We start from the raw sequence: 13,671 nt of genomic DNA, 5'->3' as shown, positions 1-13,671 counted from the left end.
TTTCGACGGAAGCAAATAAAGTTGATTAAAGTAAGTATGACGTTAGCTTTTCACTCCCCCGCTCCAACAATTTTCTCTCGCACGTAGTTTATTTTCCTATTACAATCTTACGTTTCTAATGTTGTGCCTTGTTAAATAATATTGACAATTGCACAAATGGTAAATGGTATTTACTATTCTTTGCTTTGCTAGTCAATTTGACTATTGTTCTGAAATGTACTTTTGAAATCTATTCTCTGTTGTGTATGTAAACATTATGTTTTTAAGTATTATTTTTCAGAAAGTTTCACTTTTTTGGGGGCGGGGGAGGGAATTTTGCCCATAATCCTTATGTGAGACATGAACACACGTCTTTCTCTTTTCTGTGTGTTCTAAAGATATAAAAACAGATAAAAAGAGACATCTCATTACTGCACATAATGGGATCCACCTATGTTGCCTACAAAGACCGCTATTAAAACACCTCCCAAAACCTCCAAGTTTGTATATGCATGCTGTGACCACGTAGTAACAGGTACATTAAATTAATAACATGTAATACTTACAGTATTATGCATATTTTGGCCATTTTAAGCATTACCAGAACTTCCTTCCTCGGCTTATTGATTTCACATGGCAACATAGAAACGAATGCCTACACCTAGTGTTAACTTTTCCAAACTCAGAAATAAAAACACAGCAGCAGTGGTGTCAGCTCAAATATTTATTTCATTTTATTTTATTTTATTGGTTTATTTGACAGGGACAGTGTACATTAAATAGCATTGCTGCAAATGCACCAGAATGAGCCAAAAGGCTATTTTTCACCTGTTGTTCCTGGACAGATGTTAAATATCGCCTCCCTAAAACAACAGTAAAAGGATTATAAAAAGAACAATGCAAATATACAAGATTAGTAAAACATAGATGCAACTACATAAACCCTGTTAAAAGATATAGTGTACACACTAAATTGACTACAGTGCAGACATTGGATAAAATGGCCAAGAAATTTACAAAAAACACTTAAAACACACAAAATACTTAAACATAAATCACATCGACGGAGACACAAATAACAGCACAGTTGGGGTAACATGGAAAAACCTATACTGTACTATTATTTTGAGTACTAGTGATTACATGTATGATGTGCTATGAACCAGTTTTTTTGATATTTTTTGAATAAAGTATATGAACTCAGTTCTCTAATGTTCTGTGGGAGAGAGCGTTCCACTCCTGTGTAGCTGTGACTGAAAAGGCACTCTGACTAAAAGCGCTTTTCCGTAGAGGAACAATACAGTCTCCTCGGATTGCCCCTCGTCTTACTTTCTGAGAGATGTTCCGTTTGTTTACAAACTGACTGAGAGGAGGAGATGACAGACCGTGGATGATTTTGTATACCAGACAGAAAGATTTGAAAACGTGATTGCATTGTCCCAACTTAAGAGGTGATGTTTTTGTAAGATAGTGCAATGATGATATCTTAATGGTTTTGATTTTGATTGTCCTTTTGTATAGTGATTCTATAGGTTTTTGAGTTTTTTTATTTGATGGTGACCAGGTTGTAAGGCAGTAGGTTAGATGTGGCAGGACCATAGCGCCGCATGAACATTTTAGCCGCCTGCAGTGATATGTAGCCTTACCTTTTTTGTAGTGGTCTGAGGCTTTGTGAGCATGACGCTGACGAGCTGCGAGCGAGTCTGTGGTGAAGCTGGTCGCGAGCCAGCTAGGAGCTAGCCAGTGTGCTCTGGCTAAGAGTCAACGCGCCAGTAACGTAGTTCGATCGGTGTAACAATGTTAATAATAATAAGAAGAATGTTGCTTTATGTTGGTTATATGCACGTCACATTTTATGTAAATGTAGCGTTGTTGGAGTCTTTTTCAGAAGGCTTTATAGGCGGGATAAGTGTGCATCTTTTTTAGCTGTTTTTATATCTTTAGAATGCACAGAAAAGGATTGTGGATGATGGGCAAATTATTTTTTTTTAAAGTGCAGTTTTCCTTTAACCACATATGCACAGCCGCACATTTTTATTTCATAATGATGATCTACTCAGTAGATCTCAAAACTTTATTTATTTATTAATTCATTCATTTGTTCATTGTGTTTATTGTTTTTTTTTGGGGGGTGTTTTCGCTTTCACATTCTCTCATACTGGTCACTGGAAGTTCAACATGGTACCTCAGGGCAAAGAACCCTCTGGAGATGTTAAAAAAAAGAATTGTTGCTCTACATAAAGATGTATTTTGGCTATGAGAAGATTGCCAACACCCTAAAACTGAGCTGCAACAAGGTGGTCAAGAGCATCCAGTGGTTTCACAGGACAAGTTCAACTCAGAACAGGCCTCGTCATGGTCAGCCACAGAAGTTCAGTGCACGTGCTCAGCGTCATATTCAGAATTCGATTAAAAAAATAGACGAGACGTATGAGTGATTCCAGTCTTGCTGCAGAGGTTGAAAGCGTGAGTGGTCAGTCTGTCCGCGCTCAGACCATACATCGCACTGTACATCAAATTGGTCTGCATGGTTGTCATTTCAGAAGGAAGCCTCATCTACAAATGATGCACAAGAAAGCCGACAAACAGTTTGCTAAAGCCAGGCAGACGAAGGACATGGATTACTGAAACCATGTACTGTGACTGGGCCCAAGTTAGGGCTGCACTCCTTTTTGTTGCCAGCTGTTTAGACATGGATGGCTGTGTGTTGAGTTATGTTGAGGGGACAGTAAATTCACACAAGCTGTACACCGACTACTTTACATTGTATCAAAGTGTCATTTTGTGGCACAGTCTGTTAAAGGATGTAAAACATCCCTTTATTGAAAATCATTATAATACAAGGTATACCACACCAAGATTAATGTGAAGAAATATACATGTTATACAGCGGCAAACAACGCTGCCGTGAGCAAATACAAGTTAAAACAAGGTCATTATAGATACTGGACCCCCCATCAAGCTAGTAAATTACTCCTCTCAAAGGGGCAGGAGGGCCACAATGCAATAAAGTAAAATCCATGTCTTGATGGATAAAGTGTATAATTCTACCTTATTTCTCTGCAGAGTAGTGGTTCTAACTAGTATATATGTGTGTGTGTGTATACAGGATGAGTCTCACTCCGACACCCTTGATTGACCTCCAGTGGTTGCCACTTCAAGTGTATTTGCACACTGAAGCACCTCATTTATAATGCTTTGAGAATATGAAGTGTGCACTTGTCTTATAGTGTTGTTACGTGCAAGATTACTGTGGGTGTGTCCTCAATGCCAGGAAGTAAGTCCTTCAAGTATGTTTCAATGGCAACTCTGGAAGTAGAAGAATAAACCACATAGTCAGCAGACTGAATGAAGCAGGCAATCACAACTACAGAGCCTACTTTTTTTTGCCTCTATTTCTACAGACAGTTCTATTGTTTACTGAAACATCAAATTGTGAAATGACACATCTTAAGTCCATTAGTGATCCAGCCACTGGCCTGTCCATCTGCTCCAGCAAGACAACTCATCAATCTATACACTTAAAATGTATATGTATTTCTTCTCTGTTTCTTCTTCAGGTGCCTCTTGGCCCAATTTTGCCGCTTCCACTTGTAAGGCTTGCTCGGTGGAGGTGTGGTTGTAGTCTTCCTTGCTTTGGCTATGTCTCTGAGCACTTGGCATCTTGTACTTCTGGACACTCCCGGTAGGTTGCAATTCAGGAATATAGTGGCACTGGAGGATGATGCGTTTCTGGCAACTTCACATTTAATTCTTTTCAAGTCTTCTGTTGTCAGTTTGCGTCTTTTCCTTTCTATGCGTTTTTTGCGACCCTGTTGACTACCACCAACAAAACGTTTGATTGTCCGGTGGTCACGTCTCAATAGTTTAGCTACTTCAAGAGTGTTGCATCCCTCCAAAAGACATTTTGCAATTTTTGACTTCTCATTTTCAGTTAAATCTCTTTTCTGTCCCATTTTACCTGAGTTAATGAAGCTGCTAAAACCACAAGTGAAATAAGATGGAAAAGCATGAAAGACCACAATGACTTCTCTCTGAAGTCATTTGAGTGATACTAATGTTCTCTGTGGAAAAGGTGGAACCTTTGATTGATTCTCATCCAAAAATGACCTACAATTTTAGTTGGGAAGGCAGAGTGTGTCATCCAAAGAGAAAAATGTACAGAATTTTAAATCCACCAGTTAAGCGAATTAACACCAGCCTACCATTGATCCTAATCCTGACTACAGGGCCACAGGGGATGCTCTGCTCATTCCAGTGGGAGCAAGAACAGTTAAACTCTTCTCTGATGACTTACAAACACTGCACGTAATCATGAAGCCTGCTCTGACAGCGCAGCTCCACCTGGAAAGAAGTACAACACACAAAAACACAAAATGCAAGTACAGTGGAGTGGTTCTCATTTGGAAATTGGTGTATTTAAAAACACATCCTGTTTTGAGGCAATTTAACAACCAAACTAATAATCTCACCAGCTGCCAGAGATCGGACCTGGATTCTTTCCCCTCCCCCAAACCTCCAGAACCTGCACAGAAAAAAATCATCAATATTTACCCCGTTCTATAGCACTGAACATTTTAAATACCTGATTGCTAGGTCACTGTGCTCTTCTTCTACCTCATCTCGATTGTTTCCATGTAGGGTGAACACTGACAATAGTGGTGTCATCTACATAAATGTAACATATTCATGACTTCAGTACAAAAGACAATGTACACAAGGATAGCCAGCATTTTGTGATCATACTGTAGTCATTTGTGGAAATGTGGTTATAGACAACTAGAACATCTTTAGTGACATAAAGGATGGCTGACAAGCATACAGGCAATCTAAAGGTAACACAATATCGATCGATCAATACCACATTTTGTCCGCTCATTTTAGCAATTTATATAAGTGATTCACACCTTCAATCAGTGGCGGTTCTAGCTATGAGCCACATGGGCATTGCCCATGGTGGCATTACCTTGGGGGCAGCACGGCCAGCGCTCATTAGCTCATCAAGTCAGGATAGGTGTGGCAGTTGGGCGCCCTCTACAGGCGGGATACTCGGGCCCACATGCTGCGCAGACGGTATCAAACGAAACGTCCACCAGAGATGATTAGGGGATGGGGCTTTTGATGCACCGCTGGGCCTCAGCCCTCAGGTTATTCAGGTTAATTACAAGGTTAAAAAAGAAAGAGTAAATTACAACAGTAATTGCTAAAAAAAATAAAACATTTCATTTGTAATATTATATTATATTAATTATATAAGACCAAGTGTCCCAAACATGTTGTTTCACTACTAAAATGTGAAATAAAAAGGAGGGAACTGTCAGTCAATATGAGTTGGTTTAGCCTTGGCTGCTTGTTCAGTCACCCTGGGGGGATGACGATTAAGTGTCGTTAATTATTGTCAACAAAACATGGAAACAAGGAAGTCAAAGCCAGCAGGTGCACAATTTAGAACGAAGAAAACAGGCCAACGATAAAGGTATGGAGCTATAGCTTCACTTTATGTACACCACATTATGGAATGTATATGATCAAATGAGGTAATTTTACTTGGTGGCTATAGGCTAACTGGGGTTCATGTGTTTTCTTCATTGAGCGTGTTAATTGTGTAAATAGGGATGGAAATCAAAGGCAATTTAAAAGGAGCTTGTGAAATAGTTTGGAGCACCTTCTGCACTTGAAAAAAACAGCAAAAAAAATAATTTTCCATTGTATTTGTGTTGTATTTAATATCTGTTTTTTGCTTGACTATCATATAATTGACTATTAAATAATCTTTGTAAAGAAGAAGAAAAACTAGTAAAACTAGTAGTCTGAATTTGTGTTTGGGGGAAGGGGGGATCGATATAGCATCGGCCCGCCCAGGGCATCATTCAAGCTAGAACCGCCACTGCCTTCAATCATGCTTATACCCTGAATTTAGTCATTTCAAGAATGAAGCCTGTGTTATTCACCCACACAGAAAATGTATACGGTAGTTACATTAGTAAAAGAGCAGAGAAGCAATAGCACTCACTGTCACATATTGGACTGACACTCTTTAAAGTTGCTGCAAATCTCTGGTGAACATGCTTCGGAGGAGGGCGGGGTCCACCTTAAACAGTTGCATGTCACAGGACCTAATAGATAATCATAGCCAGTCAGTTGTTGTACAGTACAGTCGGTGTTTGCTAGAGCAATTTCATACAAATGCACATTCTTCAGTGAATGGCATATGGGGTATAGAGTATGACGAATACTTCACAGTACAATACAGTACTGTAAAGTAAGTTAGTGGCAATCATTCAATTCGGTCACATTGAATTTTCATTTCAATTAATACAGTACTTGAATTAAAGTAAAAGTGCAATTCCTCTCGCTTCAAACCATCAACACTGCTGAGCTTTACATCATTAAACTCATAGCTGCAAGAGTATGAATGGCTGTGATTGATAACATAGAGATGCCTTGGTTTTGACAAATTCTCACCTCATCTACTTTTAAATCATTATTCCATTACAAAATATACTGTAGTATGTCATGAGAATTTGTAGAATGGTCAACAACTGCCGGAACCGTTTCATTTGTTCACAACTTTTTATCAAGAGCTGGCGTCTCCAAGAAAAGCATTCATGTTGGCTGTCACTGCATGAAGGTGCAAAGTGTTATGATGACGCTGAAGGCTTTTCTTGATATCCTTACTAGATTACAGATTGGAAGGAAAATAAACTATTAATTCCTGATACATTCATACCAGTGCATAAATTATGTTTATTTTTTTTATATATAACAATGTGACTTCCTCTGTTGACTGTCCACTGTGTGTCCAATGGCTTTAAATCCTACATGACATGCTAGAGGGAACTCACATAGGAATAGAAAGCCATATGACACAGTCGTGGGCTCATTTGAACAACAACTTGAGAAATGCTGCAGTCAGAGCTTAAAAGCAAAAAGAGGTAAAATGAGGGGCAGTTTCAGGATTTAAAACTTACATCCGCATGAATAATTAAACAAAGAAACTGTAAGTATTCTTCAGAAGCCCTGGGGAGAAGAGCAAAGCTGTGCTGGAAATGGTGGTTTTCACAGCACAAACTAAAAAATAAAAAAATGACCCCTCCCCGAACCTGACAGCATCATATCCTGGGAGGAATTAGAAAGGCAAGACACATCTTTGATATCGCATGTGTTGAAAGGTTCGATTTGAATCATTTTCCTGTTGCATCCAGAGTAGATGACATGAACTCAACAAAATGTGTGCATGGCTTTGACGTCAATGTTTACCCATTTGTTTCAATAACTATTGTGAAAAAGGCCAACCAAGCAGTAAAATAGTTCACCATATGTTAACTTTGCATTAAAGTAATCACACCATATCATTACAGACAGCTACGTACTTGTCTAGATCATACGGATACATATCAAGTCTAGCTTGAACTGATACCATTTTGGCTGGTCAAAAATGAGCAGATCGACATTCAATCATTTATACTGTACAGTATTTTTTATCAGAACTGTACAACTTGTCTTCATTAAGAGTCGAGTCAAGAATAGCACTGAGGACATTTCGTAATGGACAAGCTGTTTTCACTCTCCACCCAATCCTGCTATCAAGTCAACACTAGGTAGTTTACGCCTTTACTTGTTGGCTCGTTGGCTTTATCTGACACTAGATTCATCTTACAGACCTTCAAGTACATTTCCATTAACTTCATTTGTCATGAATAAAACATTACATCATTAATACTTTTACAGACTCCATGAAGTGCCAGGTACATTCTTTTGGGCCGTTCTCATTGGCTCTCGCTATGAAGGCCAGATCTGATCAAGCAGATGTGTGCTCATAGCACAGTAGCCCTTGTACAAACAAGAAAAAAAGTGCCGTGTACAGAGAGGAAGCAGGCTACTATGGAGGACAGAGGAGGCATTTATTGACATTGTATCAAGTGCAACAGAGGTATTTGAGGTACGGAGGGGCCAGGTATTTGTCAGTGTGTGATTCTTGTCTCCAGCTCAAACAACAAAAGCCCCTTTGAGACAGCCTGCCTTTTTTCTGAACATGCACACAGGGCTTCCTGTACTAGGCTGCAACTTTCCAGCCTTGGGAGTCCCATTTCTTTTTCCTCTTTATATGCACCTGTTACAAACTGACAGAACCAACAAGGGAAGGAAGCAAAAAAAAAAAAAAATCTTGTATAATTTTAAATAATCTTTGCCAGTTTGGGGTCATAATCATAAAACATAATGGTTTCATCCAACGTTTAAAGTCAAACAGATTTTTTTCACACTTGGAACATTTAGAATGATCTCACTGCAACTTCATAGAGGACATTCAGCTGACCTCTGAGAGAAAATGTGCCACACTGATTGAGCAAAGTTGTTTATTCATGAAAGGCCACTTCCAATAAGCCCAGTGAGCCTGTGTTGATGCATATCTCAGCATAAATTACGAAAGCCCCCGTGACAGCCTCTGTCCAGACAAGAAGGTGACTGTTAGCCACTGGGAGGATTAGCTCTAATCCCCAAACATCATACATGGTCCCTCTCTGCTGGGAGCCAGTTGAGACAATCAGCTCTAGCCAGATGTTTTGAATCACATTAATTTTTTTCCACGTGTTAGGTATTCTGCTGGTATACTGTAAAGCTTAAATACTAATGGGGTGAAACGAACAAGAACACAGCAAATGACTCATCCCTCACAGTTTACTGGCTCTGAATCTAAAGATAAAGGGGCGGCACCTGATTTCCTATCCCATGCTGCACTCTAACACAAAAGCACCTTCCACTGAGAGACAAGCCCACCCTAAGCCCCAATGCACCAATGATACTGTTATTCTGTTTGGATAGACACTCTTCCGATGTTCTCTTAATGCATTCTTATGATGTAAATAAGACTCTTACCTTCTTCTCCTTCTCCTGCGTCCCTCGCTGGAGCCAGAATGGCATTCCCTCAGCCTGATACTGTATGGAGAGACAATGGGTAGCAGAGGGGGGAGGAGTTACTATGTGAGCAGGAGGGAGTAAAAGCCGAATGAAAACCAGGAGAGAGAGAGCGAGAGGGTGAAAGGGGGCTCTGAAGGGAGATCACCCACTTATAAAGCTCTCAAAACACAAATCTGGAAAAACGTTACATGAATGGCAATTCCTCAGCGCCCCACATCCTCTCGCCTGGATGTAATGTCAGAGAAAACATCATCCAGAATCCCTGCTTCATGTGGGAAATGTTAGGAAAAACAAGGGACTCTGAGAGAATGGTGGTCCTTCTTTTTAAACAAGGTCCATTCTTCAGCTTTCTTTGAATGAATTCTTAAGACTCCAAGTTGGCAGAATGCCCACGGGTCCTGGATGGATAAAAGAGGGGCTGAGGTAGGGGGGCTTTCTATTGTGTTTGTTCCCTTCCTTTCAGGCCGGGTACTCAAGTTGATCTTTGCAGCCAGTGAGAATATTCCAGTTACCCTTCACTGTCACAACTCACATTTCCACTGATAAAGTATTTCTGCCCCCCAATGAAGACAAAAACAAGTCGCATAGTATTGACGTCTGCGGTGCACGGTTCAAAACACAAAAACAACTCCAAGTCCTTTTTTTTCCTGCTCTTTCTTTGTACGAGCAGTCCATCAAGAGTACGAATGTGCAACGAAGACAGCAGGTGTTATAACCCCCTCCTCCTCCTCCCCTGTTAATGTGAGGAGGAGGGTGAGCGGGCTGCAAAATGAAAGCGCACTATTTCAAAAATGGTGTGGTTTTTAACGTTTTAGGAGTGGAGTCATGTCGGTCACCAGGTGCGAAAGATTCGTGCAACTACGTCTCTCGCTTGTGCTGCATCTGTGCTGCAAGAGGAGCTTTGTTTTCTTCCTCGTCATTCTCCACTAACCCTTCCCTGCCCTCCTAGTCTTCCTCTGGCTTTTCCAGTAAATAGACACAGACTGGGCTCATTACTATTCACCACGTTCCTCCAGGACACACATCGCTGCTCTGAACTCCACAACTGTGTCTGGAATGACGGGTGTGAGGTGTTGGAGAGGAAGGGATAAGAGTAGGGGGATGATGTCGAGAGACATCTCATGATAAAAGAAGGAGTGTGTACTATGTCTGGATATGTACTATTATCAGACAGCTGCATGCATGGATTGGTTTCTCCCTCTCGTTATCTGTGCTTCAGCCATAAAAATAGTCAGGGGGACAAATCTGGCTCCACTTGTAGAGAAACCTGTGCCGGGATATGAGATCCTCATTTGTATTTTATGACACTCCAATGAGGTCAAGTATTCAATCACAGCATCAAATTATCATTTGATGGCATACTTACGAGGCCTTTTTAATATGCAAATGGGCAAAATGCCTGATTGCTTCTGTGTTGGTTCAGTCCAAAAGATCAGCAGTAAAAAAAAAAAAAAACATCTGGGAAAAGTGAGGCTTTGAATTAGTTTCTCGTAAAAGCTGTTACGTTGCATAGCGTTTTATTACAGTTTATGGTTTTGTTTTATTTCCTGGGGTCCACCAGCACATTGCATACAGAAATAAATGCACAGAGTATAACATAACATCGTGTTAGTATACAGTCATCCCTTGTTTATCACTGTTTATTGGTTCCTGACCACGGTAAGTGAATTTCGGATTCAATATTAATAAATTGGATACTTTTGTAGTTAGAGCATATAAAAGCTGTTTATGACTTTCTAAATACCATTGTTACCATTAGTAGAGCCCTGTAGATATAAAATAACACCCATATTGTCACCTTTACACTCCATCATTCTTTGTTTGCAACACATTGCTCAACTGCAACACGCAAGAGACAGTTGCCACTTTAAACATAACATACTACCGAAGGAGTTAGCCTCTCCAAATTACTTATTTACTTACTTACTTTGTGTTTCAAATTGAGTGGGGAAGAAGGACAAAGTAAGAAGCCAAAACCTTACCACTTCCACACGGAATGGGAGGAGAACTGCTTTTCACTATGTCATGTCAATCATGCCATGGCTGACTCCATGCAGTGTGAAGGTGATGTAATCTAATGTCATGTCTCATCAATGTAACATTACTGACGCCTAGTGACCAGAATACTAAAACTTGTTACCTCCGCCAAGCAATGCAAAGCGCAAGCGCAGCGCGGAGGTTATGTTTTTGCCTGCGTTTATCTCTTTTTTTGTTTGTTTGTGTCCAAAATAACTTGAAAAGTTCTGAATGGATTTGGAAGAAATTATCATGAGTTGACGGAAATGGGATACAGAAGAACTGATCAAATTTGGGGGGGTGATCCAAAATTCACGCTTTTCCCTAAAACTAATTACCTAATACTACTTCCACATTTCGCAACCGATTCACTTCATTCCAACATCAACCCATTTCTCAACCGATTGACGTCATACGAACATCAACTCATTTCTCAACCGATTGACTTCATGCCAACATCAACTCATCCAAAAAACTCAGGACATTTAATCTATGAGCCACAGCAAAATAATTCCCACATTTTTTCTTGCAGAATGCAAAATGCCTTTGATATAAAGAGTTCTAGCTACTTCCATCAAACATCAAAGCATTCAATTAATTCAGGACATTCATGCCATTTTCCACATACCAAGAATTCCCATATATTCCCATATATATATATATATATATATAAATATATATATAAACACATAGCACTATTATACTATGTTAACATGTTAACGTGAGTATGTTAGCATTGTGATGACGCTAACATTAACATAGTAGCATTTTTAGCTGTTTTTTTACATAGGTAGACACTATTATGCTAGGTGTTAGCATCTTATCATTAGCAAGTTAGCATTGCTAGCATTAGCATACGAGCATTTTTTTGCGATTTTCATGAATATGAATTGAAGCATTAGTGTTAGCATGCTAGCATTAGCATAATAGCATGTTTAACTATTTTCATGGGTAGACACATATATAAACACTATCAGGCTACGTGTTAGCATGCTAACGTTGCATGTTAGCATTGTTAGCATTCTTTAAGTCACGTAAACCCTCTGTTGATGTTACATTTCAGTACAATTCCGCATAGATTACATATTTCAACATTCATTCTACATTCTACTACTCTCTTCCGACACTTCTACACATTTGTACCGTCATTCAACAAATTTAGACATTCATGCTTCATTCACACCTTCATACATTTCCACAGCATTTCAGTTTGGCTTCAGCTCATCTTCTAAAATATTTGTACGCTCATTCCATATTTCAACATTCATACATTTCAACAGCATTGGTCTGAGGAAATGGCAAATCTACAGTTTTCTGTTATGAGGCAATTCTTTCTGCATTTCAAAAATGAGCATTTTTGAGGTCCAACAATATTTTAACTTTAGTTTTAGAATATCATGCTAGGTGTTAGCATGCTCATGTTAGCATTTTAGCATTGCTTAGCATATGGGTAGACACTTATATAAAGACTTAGCACTGTTATACAATGTTAACATGTTAATGTTAGCATTTTAGCATTGCGAGCATGCTAACGTTAGCATAGTAGCATTTTTAGCCGTTTTCATAGGTAGACACTATTATGCTAGGTGCTGGCATGCTAACATTAGCATGTTAGCATTGCTAGCATGCTAATTAGTGCTGGAGGGAGGCGGTGTAAAATGGTACTGCTGAGAACAGACCAAAGGTTTTTGAGAAGACATTCTTTGAAAACAAAATAAGGCTACATGGCAATCTGTCCTAACTCAAAACCCTGATCGCCTCTCTGTGTAGGACAAACACTGTTTCTAAATGGGCAGTCCAGTGCAATGCGAGTCACCCTATTCTGGATTACTTGTAGATTTGCAAGATGCTTTTTTGATGCATTTGATGAGATAATGGTACAATATTCAAGGTCCAAGTTGGAAACATGCACCCAATGTGAACACTTCAAGTAAAGGTGGCTTTTGTAATTAGGTGACGTCAGAGACTAATGCCGCCTTGACACTTGCACGAATTTTGCCTCCGCACTGTCTCGCAAGTCGTTGCGGCAATGCGTGTCATTTAGATGGTACACCTGAAAAGCGTGAATACTAGCTTGCGCACTGTTTGCATTCTGTTTCAAGATTCAAGAGATTCAAGAGAGTTTTATTGTCATGTGCATAGTACAACAGCAGTTATACCATGCAATGAAAATCTTATTCTGTTCATTCTCCCAAGAAAAGAAAGAAAACAAATGAAAGAATAAGAACATAAGAAACATAAACACATAAACATATATACCAATAACTTAAGCAACAACAACAGAAGAGACATTAATACAAGTAAATAATACAAATAAATAAATAAATAAAGTGCTATGAGTGTGTGCGTGTGTTGCGTGCGGCGTGTGCGAGTGCTTCTGTTTACGCATAAGTTACACTTAAGATATACAATTTTTGACCGAAAATGATGCACATTAGCACGAAATGCCACGCCACGGACAGTGTGGATGAGTGAATGGCTGACTATGATCAGTTATTTATCAGTTAACTCCACAAGGAAGCTCCCAGAGGCTTCAGAAATCACTTGAGAATTACCCTGTCTTGTTCCAAGAGGTGGTGGAAAAGTTAACCCATTCATGAGAATGAGATATGTTTTGATACGCACCGCCCGCATTGTTGCTAGCATAGGTTGCGTTACGTTAACGACTATCTGACCCTGGCGCACGAGAATTATGCGTGCCAGAAATTTTGAATTTGCGTATTTCAAAATGTTCTTTGTGCTCTGGCACACAGCACT

The 13,671-nt window shown here is 39.5% G+C and overlaps 1 long non-coding RNA gene across 2 annotated transcripts; it reads right to left on the bottom strand.

Moving 5' to 3' along the window:
• Window positions 1–2,771: 2,771 nt before the first annotated feature.
• LOC129193426 (uncharacterized) lies at window positions 2,772–8,992 on the bottom strand. Of its 2 annotated transcripts, XR_008573558.1 has the most exons (6): window positions 8,857–8,992; window positions 5,993–6,095; window positions 4,565–4,647; window positions 4,452–4,504; window positions 4,185–4,323; window positions 2,772–3,288 (listed from the first exon to the last, which is right to left on the bottom strand). It is a non-coding gene; the product is annotated as an uncharacterized LOC129193426 (long non-coding RNA). The 2 variants fall into 2 exon arrangements; XR_008573557.1 differs by having other exon boundaries at window positions 2,772–4,323.
• Between the last annotated feature and the right edge of the window lie 4,679 nt (window positions 8,993–13,671).

Source organism: Dunckerocampus dactyliophorus, chromosome 1 (assembly GCF_027744805.1).
Source record: "Dunckerocampus dactyliophorus isolate RoL2022-P2 chromosome 1, RoL_Ddac_1.1, whole genome shotgun sequence".
Classification (NCBI taxonomy): Eukaryota; Metazoa; Chordata; class Actinopteri; order Syngnathiformes; family Syngnathidae; genus Dunckerocampus; species Dunckerocampus dactyliophorus.
The sequence above is the reverse complement of the archived record's forward strand: the minus strand, read 5'-3'. Positions and strand labels throughout refer to the sequence as shown.